We start from the raw sequence: 12,236 nt of genomic DNA, 5'->3' as shown, positions 1-12,236 counted from the left end.
CATGTAAAAGGTGTTTGAGAATTGTAACCTTCAGAGGACAAAAGATAGAGGTACAGATACCAGGGTGTGACTCTCTGAGCAAGAAGTGACTCCTGCTACCTCTACAAACCAGCTTGAAGCCAGCTTACTGATCAGCAGTACACCATATCCACCAGTTTCTACCCAATAACTCAAACAAGGCATGCAGGATAATCTAATTTAGACCTGGGCTTCCAAACTGGAAAATCCAAAGAGTTGTATTTTCAAAAATTATGGGTATGTCAGGCTTTTGTGAAACAAATTATAATGTCATCAACAAGCACAGGACTATTTCAGGTTTTTTGAGTGCTCTGCTTGAATGTATTTTAATGTTTTGACTCTCTGTTTTTGAGTTTCTAGAGGGACATGTTTGGTACTGTTTTGGGGTGGCTGATTTGAGTGTTAATAGCATGGAATAGTTCAGTTGGAAGGGGCCTAAAAAAAAAAAATCACCTAATGACAGAGAAATATGTGGAGTGGAGCCCAGTGGAGGGAATGAAAAGAAGTGTGCATGACATGTGTCCAAAGGCCCTGCTGCTTCATTGATCTCCATATCCCCTGGTCTGGGTCTCCCCAGGCTCCAGACAGTGAGTGTCTCCTATTGTTGGAGGCTTGGCACCAGAGGGCACAGCAAGTTTCCTGCAAAAGCTGAGGACAGCTGTGGCAGCCAGGACAGGCACTGCAAGATCCTGTGCTGGCCTCCACTGCCTCCTCTGGCTGCCCATGATGGGAGGGAAGGGCTGTGAGTTGTAAATAGCAGAGTGCTCAGGAGAGGAGGAGGAGTACTGAAGCATTTTCTATGCCAAAATGTCTTGCTGAGTCTTTGGGTCACTGCAGCAAAGGACCTGAAGCCCCACATGGAAATGTAAAGCCATGAGTCCTCTAGTGTGGAAAATTTACCCCTTCCTCACATCTGAATATTGGCTGGTTTTGCCTGCAGAGTTTAATTTATTAGAAACGGGAGAAAATGTTTACAGGGCTGACTCAGGAGGCTGTTGAGGTATCCCAGAAAGGCTCAGCTAGTGAACAAAATAATGGTTTACTGTATTCTTCTGCAGTTCCTTATCTGGGTATTGTCTCCATGCAATGGTGTACAAGGTTTGCAAGTGTCAGCTTAATTAGCAATTCCCTCAAGAATGGGCAGGCAATTGGAGAAGTGTAGTTCACACCAGTAAATACCTCTGAACCTCCAAACACTTGATAAAGGAGGAGAGAAAAGCCAGAATGCCGCCTTCTTACTCATAAAGAATGTCTCACCATAAGTGGTTGCTTTGGATTAATTTTAAGCAGTCCAAGAAAGATGGACTCTCGATAAAGTTCAAGTGTCCTCATATGGTTAGAGAGTGGTTTTGGTTTTTGGGGGGTTTTCTGTTGGTTTCTGTTCCCTGCCCCCCCCCCCGCCCCCAAAAGTGTTAAAATTAAGAAGAAAAGCATGGATTGAGCAAAGCTTATGCAAATAAACCCCCAAAACGTCTAGCTTAGTAAATAAGAATAGAAACTTCTGAAAAACATTTATTTACAAATACTTGTATAATGCAACTTTGATTTCCCCACTTACTTGCTATGTATTTTTGTTTAGTTCTTGTGTCCTCCACCTTCCCAGGTAGCGCATTTCATTACAAGGCTTGTCTGCTTCATTGTTTGCTCATTCTCCTGACTGCTTTAAAAAACAGAACTTCAATGAGAGATTTAAAAGGATTGAGCAATTTAATACAGAATAGCTTGAATTTATTGTAGTTTTACTTGTCACAGAGCTTTTGTGAAGAAAAATGCCTTGTATAATTTCTCTGAAAAAAAGTCTCAAGTGCATCTGACCTTTACCTGACTTTGGAAGCTGTATCAAGTGAATGTAAAAGATTCTGGTTTTTACTGTTTTCTGAAGATAAAATACTACTCCTTAGCTACTCATTGTGAATATTTGCTTTTGCATAGCTAGCTGATTTAGTCATCTGTGCTTTAGGAAGGAAATGAAACTTTTCTAGGTCATCCTTTCTTTTAACAACAAAATAAGCATAGCTAGACAAAATAAAGGGTGGAAACCAGTTGAAGGTTCTTCTCAATAATTCTTGATTTTAAAAAGGGGCAAGTACATACTGACTAAATCATGTGAAAAGTACTTCCTTTTTCTTAAATCCTTATTGAACCCTGAAAGGAGAAGTCCCATTTAACCACTCAAATATTTACCAGTGAGGTTATGATGCTTCCAGATGATTATGTGGAGATCATATTATAATATGATGTGTAATTTTTATTTGCAAAATAGAAATACACTGTACACTATTCTTTCTTTACTTTGAGTTTGTGCTCACAGTATTTTGAGCACTGTTTTGATTTTGTAACTTTAAAGGGAACTGAAATTACTTCAGACTCAAAGATGCTGAATAGCCTTTGCTTCATTTTTATCATACTTACAGAAATATGATTTAAACCCTTCCATAGTTAAAATCTGTTTCCTATGAAAGGGATAGCTTGTTACCTGCCAGCCTGGGAGTTCATGCTCAGCCTTTTCCATAATTCTATCAATTGTGGCCACCCAAAAAAGTCATTGTTTTGAATATCTCAAATCAAGGTTATGTGAACAAATTCCAGAATATTTGAATTTCCCTTAGAGAAAGCCCTGTCAACTGCCATGTCACATCTTTGACTGAAGTGTTTTTGCTGTTTGCTGCAGTTTGTTAGGAATAAACAAGAAAGAGCAGGTTTTCAGTGCAAGCAAACCAAACTCAAAGTCTGTCAGTTTTCAATCTATTTTGAGTGAAATATCTGTGGGTTTTGTTGGTTTTGCTGTGCCATTCAAGGAAATAAATGCCTATGGCATATCTTTGTTATGCGTATCTGCAAAACAATCCAGCTGTATTTCCCTGCCTCTCAGCTTCCATTCTGCTCACAAGCTCTGAATGGGGAGGTACAAGCAAGGTACTGTGTTTTTCACGCTGCTGCTTAGAGAATGTGCTTCTTGCAAATGCCCTTTCATGGGTACAGTATTGGGGTAGTGAAAGGGTCTTGTTCTTCTGCACTGGAATTGCAGGCCAACCACAGCCTTGCCTGAAGATAAAGCAGAAGCACTCCACACTTTCCTGGTTAGTTCTGTAGACAGTAGTGTTCTGTTTTTAACTTGTTAACTTATCCATGTGAGCACTAGTATTCCAAGGGATATTTCTCTTAGGAGGGCAGTTTTAAAAGGTTATGTGGTAGCCCTTGCTGTTAGCAGGGATGAGGGTCAGCTGCATCACCACCTGCAACCTGCCAACAGTTCAGAACAGAATGTGAAGGTTCATTGTGGCAGGCTAGAGGGAGTTCATTCAGAGCCTGATTTGGTCTGGTAACTTCAGCTGTGGTTTTCATGTTTGTTTTTGTGTGAGTAACAAACATATGTGAAACCAAAGCAGTGCATTGCACAGCAGCTGTTGACACTGTAGCCTTCTTTGGCTGTATTGCTCTTTAATACATGCTGTCCAAATTAGTGTTTGTATTTTTCAAAGGAGGAAGGAACACCAGTATTGATATGTGTTGTGATTTGGAGTTGCAGTATGTTTTGGAGTTTATTTAATGACTGATGAAAGATAAAGATGGCTTCACAAAGTTACTTCTCCTAATGGCTAAAATACGATTAGAAGTAGACAAGTGTGTTTTGCTTTATTTATAACTTCTTTCATGTAGCATTGCTTAAACTGTGCTCCATAATGTTTCTCCTTTTTTAGCTTCTTCTTTTCTGTGGTTTTTATTGTTTCTATTCTATTTTGCAATGAGATCTACAGTGTTGTTTTATCACGCATTGTAACTTGATGTTCACAATAAGTATTTGTCAACTAACTGTATAGTCGGTGTTTATACTTAAATACCTCATCCCACACCAAAGACTTCTGTTGGTTTTAAATGATGCAGCTCATTGTGGCAGAAGTGCCTTTGTGCTCAAAACCATGTATTCCCAAAGAATATATTATTGCATTAATATGACAAACTTGCTGAGCTGGAATAACAGCAGACCTACTTTGATCATGCATTAAAGAGAAAAATATTAAGTAGGTATGTTTGAGATTTGCATAAAAAGAGTTAGACAAATCCAGGTCATGGTAAAACCTGTGAGCAGTTACAGGTGAGTTAGTGCTCCTTAGTACTTTGGAATAGTGCAGGCTTAGCTATGCAGCCTCCTGGTCTTTGGCTGTACAAGGACACACTTACTGTGGAGCTCACTGTTCTCCAGTGCTTAGTGCCTCTTTCCTTGGGTGCAGTGTACAATTTCATATTAGGTTTCTGTGCTCCTTGTAAGGAGGAATTGAGCATCTAGAAAGGGGAGTTAATATATTTTCTTGTGGTTTTTTTATCCTTCTCAGTAGGGTTTTCTGTTAGGTATGCTTGAAGTCCTGCAGCTCCTGTGAAGGTAGGTGTCTACACGCAGTTTAAAGTCCTCTTTGGTTTCAACATCTCAAGTGATTCCTTTTAAATGAGGAAGAAGTAGGAATGGTCACATTGTTACGATTTGATACATTAGGTTACTGGATAAGTGGTTTACTGTTGTGTTAAAAGAATGAATCTAAAATCTTGTTGATAGGCAGCCAAGTAAGGGCAGGCAGCAAGGGCTGGGTATTTGGGGCTGAGTCTGTAGTACTGGCCTCGAAGGGACAATAGTTTGGGCTTAAGTATTGCCCCACAGTCATTGGGGGTATTTCATTGCTAACGTGTTCCCTGGCCTGTTCTGGCATTTGTCGGCTCTCCTCTGGACAATGCCTAGGCAAGATTTGGGGCATGATGCAGCTCAGGGACTATTTTCAGCTGCTGGTATGGATTAGCAGTGGAGAGTGCATAGTTATGTGGGTGCAAGCTGTGCTTTGCCACTTGCCCTTGAGGCCTCAGGACAGGCTGTGGCTTGTTGTGCTACCAACCACAGATGCAGTCGTGGGCTCAACCACGAGTGACTTTAGTGCTGGCGAATGAGTCACGCGTTCCTGTGCTGTCTTTCCTCTGGGCTGCAGGACTCGTGCGTGTTTCTGCACAGCAGCTGGCTTCTCCTGGGAAAGCTGGTCTGTATCAGGCATACTCCTTTGATGCCTGCTAAATTTTGCCTTTCCTCAGATACAGGAATGCCTAATTTGTGAATGGGGGACAGCCTTAGGCACAAAAAAATTGCTGAGCATATCCAGAATGACAACATCTGCAAGCATGCTCACTGGCAGGATACAATCTACAGAGGTAGCTTTACTGGTGTAAAGACAGGCACCTCAGGAATTGCAGTCATCAGATTGCTCAAGACATCACTCATGTCTTGTGGGCTTCTGGATTTTAGGCACCTAGTATCTTGTCTCAGCTTGGAAGCTGCAATGGGCAGTGATTTGTAATATGGAATTTTCTAGTGTTTTTCTTGCTGGGGACAAAACATGATAAGGGTCACCAAACAATGGTTTGTCATGTGCTCACCATGCTCCTTTCTACAAAGTTACATTAGGAGTATGCAGCTTTAACCTTCAAAAAGGAACTGAGAACATATTTGAGGTTTTCTGTCTGTACATACTAAATATATTTCTGCTTGTATCATGAGTGTGTTCCAGAAGCATGTGGGATGAGAGAGGTCACGACCACTCCTTGGCGTGATAGTGCTAAAGGCTCATACTGGTTCTGTTGCATGTGCTTTTTAAAATTTTTTTAAGGTTATGACATTTCAGTTGTCACAGCTGTGGCTGGAAAGCCTTCTGTGATTTTACCTTTGTCATAACAGGGCACATTTTTATGAATCTATAAGATGATTGCTTTTTGGGTATTTGTGAATATATGACATAATGTAATATAAATATATGAATATATTTATGTTTATAAGCTTTTTAAAAAAAATTTTGGCTATATATATACACACACTCTTTAATAAATGCTTAAATGAAATATGTAAGAGTGTTTATCCCATGCCTTTCTAGTACTCCTGAAGAGTTTCCTTTGATAAAAATCATGCTGTGCTTTTTGAGGCTTGAAACTTATCTGCTTTAACAGCTGAAGGCAAATTGAAAAACCAGGAAGAACAGCGAATTACACTCTTCACTGTCTCTCCCATCACTTTGAAAATCTTCCCTGCCACTCCTATTTATCGTGAGGATGACTCAAACTGTTGTTCGTGCTTGGGTGTTACCATTTGAGAAAATCCTCTAGGCTACTGGAAGAGAAGCCAGAACATTTAAAGCTGAGGTCCTGTGTTTCCTGCTTTTGTCTGTGTTGACAGTGTATTCACTTTTTAGTAGGCACTCACAAAGTGTATAAAGCACTCACTAGGACTGGAGGATTTTGGTTATGTTAGCACAGTGTTAACAGGTTTATCTTTTGCAGGTATACCAAGTCAGCCCAACCCTTAAGATGCTCTTGGTTCAAGTACAAACACGACTAAAGGGATTACCTAAGACACAGCAACTATGCAGAGTTTTCATTCTGTGAAGTTTAGATTCCATTCTTGATTAAGAATTTTAAGTTTTTCCCTACTGCATCTACTGCTTTAGGGTATAGAGTTTCTTTAGGGGGTATGAGTCCTACTTCTGTAACTTAGACATTTAGGTTTCCTCTATACTTGAGACAGAGCTGTACTTCCAGGAAGCAGTTCGTTCTGTTTATTTTAAACAGGTATTTTACAGTGGGATTATTCACTTTCCACTGTCATCTGACTCAATGACAAACCTAAACTAGATTTATAGCGTTTGTCTGTTAAGGTTAGTAGGAGCAAATCATTTGCTTAACTCTCTTCTTCATAACTGCATTTCCCCCTTCCTTAAAGCATGGAAGGGTGATTAGCAAGAGGTGGTTATGTAATTGTGCCTAGGTTTGCTTTAGGTGGCTGCTTGTGCTGTGTATCTTGCCTGTAGCCGCTGCTGTGTTTTCACATGGAGGTCATGTACCCAGGCTGTGTCAGGATCTCTCTGGTTATAGATTTACAGCTGTAACAGGGAGCTGGGGTTTACAGGCTGTGCTCAGTGGAGCTGCCAGCTCTGTTGGTGCAGCATAAACGTATCTTGCTTGTCTGTACACCAGTACCAAGTACAGATTTAGTCACAGAAATAAGTCTGCTTTAACATGATAGACTTTTCTTTAGTCTTTTTTTCTTTAAGATTGCCTGATTATAAGTAATAAGGAATAGTGAAATAGTTTTCTAGGAATCCTTGTTTTTCAAGTTGCTGGGGTTTTTAAATTTTTTTTTTAATACTCTCCAATGTTTTGGTGGTCATATCACACCTGTAGGAATTTGATTTTAGTCCTACTGTGTTTCTAGGTAGTTTGAACTTCAGCTTTTCCTACTGCAACACTGTTATATCTGCATTGTAAATACTTTGTAGGAGTGTTTAAAGGTCGCCCATGAGGGAAAAATATATTAGAATTCAGGGAGGTATCTTTGCAATTCTTCAGTTTTGTAAAATCTTGCTGAATTGTGGCAAATTTGATGTGACGTCTCCCTAAATACAAAAGTAAATAAAGCTTAGGTTAAGTTCTGTGACTGTATCCCTGTTGCTCCTTCCTTGGATGGGACTATGCTCTCCGACTTTGTAGTTTTGTAAGTCTCTGTAGTGAAGCAAAACTGGTAAAATGAATAGAATGAAGTTTTGTTTTGGTTTTGGGGGTTTTGTTGTTGTTGGTTGATCTGTTTTTTTGTTTTGGTCTGGCTTATTTCATCTGATCCAGAGTCCTGAATAGTTGTCACAAGCTTTCATTACTCTTTCTTTCCTGATTGCTGTGTCATTTGACTCACTCACTTGCTAACTCTTCTATGGAAGTAAAATTAGCTTATGTTAAGAAGCAAAGTGGGTGCCAAACAAACATTCTAATGTGGAGGTTTGGGGTTTTTTTCCCAGCTGTGTGCTCAATTTTCAAGCTCTTAGGCCAAACCAGTATCTTGTCAAACTGTCAAATTACATATTATTGGAAGATGTTTTTGTTTCTTTGCTTGCTGCACTTTCTTTAAGTTATTGTGTGCATGAAAGCACGGAGTTTGTCTTGAGTTGCTTTTTTGTAGACCAAGTAAGTGCTTTTGTGCCTGTTTTTTTACTATATAAATATATATAGTATTTCAGTTATGTGTTTGTATCACTATCTTACAGTAACTTTCTAGCAATAAAAAGCCCTTGTCAGGGATGTGGATCCCCCTGTTCACAGCTGTTCAGTAGGCATAGTGTTCACCATCCTCCAGAAAGGGAATCCCTCTAGGCTTGGTGGAAGCTTTTCCTTTGGGCTGGATTTGCCTGTCAGGATGGGGTTAGGTGCAGGTTGGTAGGTGCACAGCTGAGTGTGGAGCCTCCGCAGCTGTGTGCCTGGTGTTCTGAACCCTGAGCAGAGACTTGAGGCTCACCCAGGTAGACTCTGCCTGCTCTGAACTTGGCTTGGGTACGTCCCTGGACTGCCAGCGCCCTGTCCTTTCTGTTTGGGAGTCACCCTGCTCAGACCAGAGCCCGTGCTTGGCACGCTCTCTGTGTGCCTGTTGCACCTTCCAGCAGCTGGGAGGAACTCACAGATCTTATCTGGACAGCAGCAGGTACTGAGTTTTTTGTTTTGCATTTGCTACCCACAGGAGCAATACAAATACAATAGCATGCAGTCTATGTGGTAAACTTTCTTTCACACGTAAGAAGTGTGAAATAACTTAAGTATACAAGTAGGCCAGCAGTTTTCGGATTTGATTTCATTAATGAAACATTTTTTTTTGTTAGGCCAAAAAGGCCTTTTTGGTACTTGCTTCACCATCGATATTCTCATTTTTGTCTGTGTTTTGCTATGTACTTAAATTTTTCCAATAGACTTCCTTTCATAAAGCAGCAGTATTTGCAGAATTCATCTGAAAAGCAGACTTAACTTAGCCACAGTTGTTTTCATGTGAGATAGACTTAATATTATTCCCAAAATGATGGCATTATGATAATGCCTCCTGTTGCTAGCATTGTTATTTAAGAATTTTGTTCTTTAAGGCAGGAACTCACTGTTTAAAAAAGATAGAGTTAGGGGAAATATTAAAGCTATGTGTGTGCAAAAATATTCTTTTTATCTCATCATAAAAGGGTTAGAGCTTTCTAGAGGCCTTCCATTGTCATTGCTTGTGGTTTGATTCTCAGGTTTAAACTACAGAAAATTTGCCCCTTCTTATTGCTGAACAGCTTTTAGTTTTGATAGAACTAGAGTGGGCAGACTGCTTCTTAAATAGAAGAAAAAGAATTATTTAAAATCTAAATTCTCAGCTCTGGAATTTTTAGTTTTCCAGCAATGTAGTAGGTTTTATAGAAGACCAGAAAATGTGTGAAGGGTTCTTTTCGTTTTGTGGTAAGTTCAGTTTTCCTATGGGAAGAACTGGGCTTGCTTTATAAGCAGCTATGTGACAGGAACTGGATGGGGGTGAGGTGATAAATATGAAAGGCTTCAGTCAAACCAGAATTGTCAAAGCAAAACTTCTCCATCCAGCTTGCAGAAGTGTTAGACTGTGCAAACTTGGCTTTCTGAATTTGGCTCATCTTAAATGAGCCCTATTGAGTATGTTCTGTAAATGTGCTAATGCAGTGATAGTTGTGTTTATACAATGTTTTCAACATTCTGGTAATTGGATAAAAATGCAGCCCAGGCATTTCTGTCTTCTAGATTTAGAATCGTTCTGATTTAGACTTTGTCTTAGCTTTTGAAATGTATCCTCTTTCATTTTGTCAGTGGTGCTCAAATGCCAGAAACCCTGAGGTCTAAATGTCAATAGCCTAGCCAAAAAGGGAACTTGTCAGGATTTACAGGTCTGCTTAGATGCAAGAACCTTATAATATTACATTTACTGCTGGAAAAGTATGAACAAATTGCTCTTCACTGATAAAACTCTTAGAAAATAACTTGAAAGAATAAATAAGGCTAGAGGATATTGTGATCAGGTGGGATTTTCAAAATCACCAGTCTCAAAGTGAGCCTCACTGGGTTTTCTAATTTTAGCTAAGTTCTTTGTGTAATTCTAGAAGTCTCATCTTTGGTTATGATGGTGCTTGAAATTACAAATGAAAATCACTTTGTCATTTGCAAGAGATGATGCAAGACTGTCTAATCACGAGTGACATGTAAAGACTGAATGACAATCTAGTGCTCCCTGCCGTGTTTTAAAAGAAATGAGAAGGGCACTAATGAAACCAGTGGATTTGAAACAAAAGGAAATTTGGGTTTCTTAGTTTTGTTCCCCCAATGCACACACACACAAAGCGTGAACTTTTTTACTGTTGTGAACATTAAAAACTTTACACAAATTTGAAGGAGGACATAACAAGCTCACAGAAGAAAAAATTTTGCTGAACACACAAATATATCTGACCCAGAAAGTCCTGAGATATGACTGATGAAGTGGTGTTGCACTTGAGAAAGCCTTGTGTGCTTCTCCTACTCTTATCTTGTTCCCCAGGCATCTAGCCTCATCTGCCCTTGGAGTCAGGATTGTAGATTAGTTGCATGTTTGGGGTCTGATCCAGTACTGTCATTCTTATCTTTCACCTGATCTCAAGAGCTCTTTTTCAATTTTTGCATTTCTGTGACTGAGGTTAGTTCCTTAAGAAACAAAAGCTTGGAGGTTGATTTTGGTTAAGGATTCCTTACCTGCCTGAACAATGTTCTGTAGGGATTTTTTTACACACTTTTAGATGAAAAAGGAATTTGACTTGGTATTGGTATTTTTTTTAAATGTAAAAGACTCGTGTACTGAGGTGAAAAAAAAAAATTGCCTGGCATTCTGTTCTTGTTAAAGCCAGAAATTAAAACTTCAAGCTGAATATAGAAAGTATAGAATAGGACATCTTTTGACTTTGAAGTAATGGTAAATCTGAGGTGTTTATAGTAAATTTTCTTTTTCCTTGTCTTTTAAAACTACTTGTTAATTCTCTAATTATCAATATCTACCTGCCTTGGTTTAGATCAAAAACATCCTTGGAATCAATTAAATTTGGCCTGCTTTTATTTTTATAGGAAGTGGGCATTTTCTGCACTCCGTAGATGAAGAAACCACACTAAAAAGAACAATTTCTCAAGTTTTGGTCTTAAAACTGAACTCTTAACTCTCCCTTTGTAGGAATGTGAGTAAAAATAATGCACTTTCAGGAAGTACTGGTTGCAACACATTCAGATCCTCAGCAGCTCTGACAATGTAAGCTTTTTTTCATTTGAGATGTCTTGGCATGACTTAGAACATAACTTCTTATCTAGATTTTACATTTAAATTTTGGCATAAGACCTTACCAGAGAGACAGAAGAGTTGGTATCAAAGACAAGAGCAGAGAGAGGGAGTGCATCTGTTGCAGAATCTACCAGTGAAAGCATTGCTCCATCCACACCTCTCCAGGATAATCTGTTGCAGAACCAGAAAAGGCGGAGAAAACCTCATCCAGTCCTGAATAGCTGGTACCCTGTCTTTATATCAGCTTGTGGGAGGTACTGTTTTACTCCCCATCTTCCCAATCAGATCAGGAATTTTTCAAGTAATGGTCTGATTCTCAGCGTTACAGATGATGCTTTTTGACTGCGTTGGGTTTTCTCGTTTGGGTATTTGCTGGTTTGTTGGTTTTTCTTCCCTCTGTGGAAGAGTGGAAATGTTTAATAAAAAAAATACAAAGTTTCCTCAAATAGCTTCTGGAGACTGAGCTATTAGGTGATCGGAAAGGTATTGCACTGTGTTGCACTGTGCTCTTCCCAAAAAACAGAAGCTGCTGCCCTGGAGTGTGAGTGCAAAGCAGAGAGAGCTATTGTCTGTGCTTCTCCAGGCTACTTGAGGTAATACACCAAGGAAAGGTTTGGTTTAAAGGGGAGTGCTCATATATGTGACTTTGTCTGCTTGTTCTGCTTTTAAGTCAGTGATGGGTTTTTACTTTTCCCTGCAGTTTTGTAATCTCAGAGTAGCTTCTCTTTACCGGGGTGAGGCTCTGGGGTGCTCACTGCTGTAAGGCAGAGGGCTGTTGCTGAACAAGCTGTCACTCAAATGAGTAACAGCTTTGATGAGCTCAGGGGAGTAGTGCCCTGGAAACATAGCCCAGCAGTGACATTGGGGGCTATTATCTCGCATTTCTTGGAGGGAGTCTAATATTAAACAGACCCTTCAGAGAGAGAGGCATTGAGACCTTAGAGGGGCATATCTGGTTTTAGACTTTGGATTTGTCAGTGGCATATGGAAAAAATAGAGAATTTCTACTCATGCTGAGAGTTTTGTGCATTTTTTTGAAATCAGATGTGAATCAGAAGATTTTAGGATTCCCAACAAA

The 12,236-nt window shown here is 39.6% G+C and overlaps 1 protein-coding gene across 1 annotated transcript in view; it reads left to right on the top strand.

Moving 5' to 3' along the window:
• Positions 1-12,236, top strand: part of RB1 (RB transcriptional corepressor 1) — a 71,174-nt gene that overhangs the window by 28,070 nt on the left and 30,868 nt on the right. The gene's annotated exons all lie outside the window — the stretch shown is intronic.

Source organism: Corvus hawaiiensis, chromosome 2 (genome assembly GCF_020740725.1).
Source record: "Corvus hawaiiensis isolate bCorHaw1 chromosome 2, bCorHaw1.pri.cur, whole genome shotgun sequence".
NCBI lineage: Eukaryota > Metazoa > Chordata > Aves > Passeriformes > Corvidae > Corvus > Corvus hawaiiensis.
The sequence above is the reverse complement of the archived record's forward strand: the minus strand, read 5'-3'. Positions and strand labels throughout refer to the sequence as shown.